The sequence below is a fragment of the Hipposideros armiger genome, unplaced genomic scaffold (genome assembly GCF_001890085.2).
Source record: "Hipposideros armiger isolate ML-2016 unplaced genomic scaffold, ASM189008v1 scaffold_544, whole genome shotgun sequence".
Taxonomy (NCBI): domain Eukaryota; kingdom Metazoa; phylum Chordata; class Mammalia; order Chiroptera; family Hipposideridae; genus Hipposideros; species Hipposideros armiger.
This window is the reverse complement of record NW_017731894.1, coordinates 211,024-213,325: the sequence shown is the minus strand read 5'-3', so window position 1 is coordinate 213,325 and position 2,302 is coordinate 211,024.

The following is a 2,302-nucleotide window of genomic DNA, read 5'->3' as shown; positions in this document are numbered from 1 at the left end:
AGTGGGCCCTCATCTTCCTTGTAGTGACACTTTGGAGCACGTGGCCTCCAGGGTCATCACAGTGGGGGAAGAGAGGGCCAGGGGATCGCGTGGGGTGCATTTACGGTCCGCATTGGGAAACGGCCTCAGTACTTGTGCCCTCACCTCCCTGAGCAGCACTGAGAGACACGGCCGCCATGTAACCATAGGGAAACGTACAGGAACTCACGTGCGCGTGGTAAACGCTGCCAACCTCTGCCAAAAGGGAAGAGGAAAGTGTGGGTTCACAGACCTGAAATGCTGCAGGCAATCTGAGCATCACATAAGGCTTGATCGAGGTGCACATGGGATGCCCAGAGGACCTGGAACATCTTTGCTTCTCTTTAACTGTATCGGTTCTTAGACACACGGTCCCCAGCCCAGAATTATTTCTTACCCTAAATTCAGAAACAAGAAAGAGCAGTCTCTTAACAGTTGCATTAAAGGTACGGACCTGCCTCCCAAAGACCACATGGCTCCATGAGCCACTTGGAATCGCTCCATGTGCCCAGAAGGATGGGACAGACGCAGGCTGGTTGGCTCAGGCTTAGGTGACAAGCTCCCCCTTGGGAAGCTGGAGTGAGGACCCACCCAAGTCACCTGCTATGAAAATGAGAAGGGGGTTGATACAAAATAATTGAGGATGCTGTTACCAAAAATGGCACAATGCATGCTGGATGATTGGTCAATAAAAGAGCAATATTCCACTGTCTGGGTCGTTGCCATTGTAAACCTAATAGGAAAACCCATGTTGTCTAACATTTAGCCACCAAGGGGATTTTGTATCCCTGCCCAGATGACAACTCTCAGTACAGAATTGTACCCTGTCAGGGAAGTTACTCTTATCCTTTGAATGTTTGTTTAAATGTAATGTAAGCTTTTGTTTTCCAGGGTTGTAATTTTTCAGAGTCCTTAATTAGATGCAAAAACTATGCACAATGGAAATTACTGTTGTGAATAAATATTTGCATTATGGGCTGTTAAAAGTAGCACCAAACCACACAATTGCTTGTTTTACAAGCAGTCGGTATTTTGAAATGCCAGATCAGTGAGACGACTGAGAATTCTGTTGAAAGAGAGAGAGAGAACAGCGCCAATAACGTGAGGTACATTTTCAGGGGGGGCAGTGTCGACAGCACGACACGACAACACGGAAAACAGAGACTGTGAGGTACAGCCCCGTAAAAGCAGCTTACAAATGCGCCTCCTGCCCAAGTTCTGCCTCCCTGGTTCTGATGATAATGAGAGCGTTCTCCTTGGTTTCCTTAATTAATTAGCGCTGGTCCGGGAGTTGGGCTTTGCCTGTAGTTCAGATAAATGTAACCTTAAAGCAATGTGGAAAAACAGTTTCCGAAAAACAGTCAGCTGTTCAAGACTGCCTGAGATTTAAACTTTGGAAAGGACCAAAGCTTGCCGTGTGCATTTGGGACCAAATGTCACATTTTTACTGTCTTAAAGCAATTTTTCCCAGAATCGTTTTGGGTGTGGAAAAGCGATTTTTGATAGGAAGAGGACATTATCACGATTCTTTTACCAATTCAATGTGAAAGCAGGCCTCCTCAAGCTAAAGGATGCAAAGTAACGTCGGATGGTGTGAGGTGTCTTCCCCGGATGGAGAAGAAAACCTGCTTTTGCTGTCGGGTTTTCTTACAGGCGTGACATCGGAGGTGCGGTTTTTGATTGACAGATGGCGTCAAGGGGTGCCCTGTAAGGATGCCTCCACAATGGACGTCTTATCTGTGTTTTGAACTCAGGAGATTTTGATAAAGGTGTGGCTCCTCCTGCTTGTCACAGTGGTGACATGGCTCCATGTGAGCTGCTGGCTGGAGCTGAGCCAGTGTCCCCACCGGATAGGGTGCAGCCTGCAGCGCACGGGACACTCTCATTCCAAACCCCTCTCCCCCAGTTACTGTCATCACTGAACTGCTGTGCTTCTTGGAGTAGAGAAGTGGCTTTCTGGGCCCCTGTCAGAAGTGGGGGGGAGGAAAGGGGGGCATGCACACGAGGGTGCCCTGTGTGCCCTGACCCTGAAGAGCTTCACTCGTCTGTGTCACCTCCCTGACACCTGTACCTTTCATTTCAAGGAGCTCTTGATTTGTTTCATGCTTTGCTTTCACGTTACTGAGTTATTGGGAACAGTGCCCTTGAGACCAGGATATATGAGTGGGAGCTTCCGAGGGCTCTGAGGATGGAGGTGTGTGAAAGAGAATGAGTTTATCAATCTTCATCTCCCGGGTGTATTTGCTCTTCAACTTCATCTGTCTAATCTTTGTTCTCTCTCTCT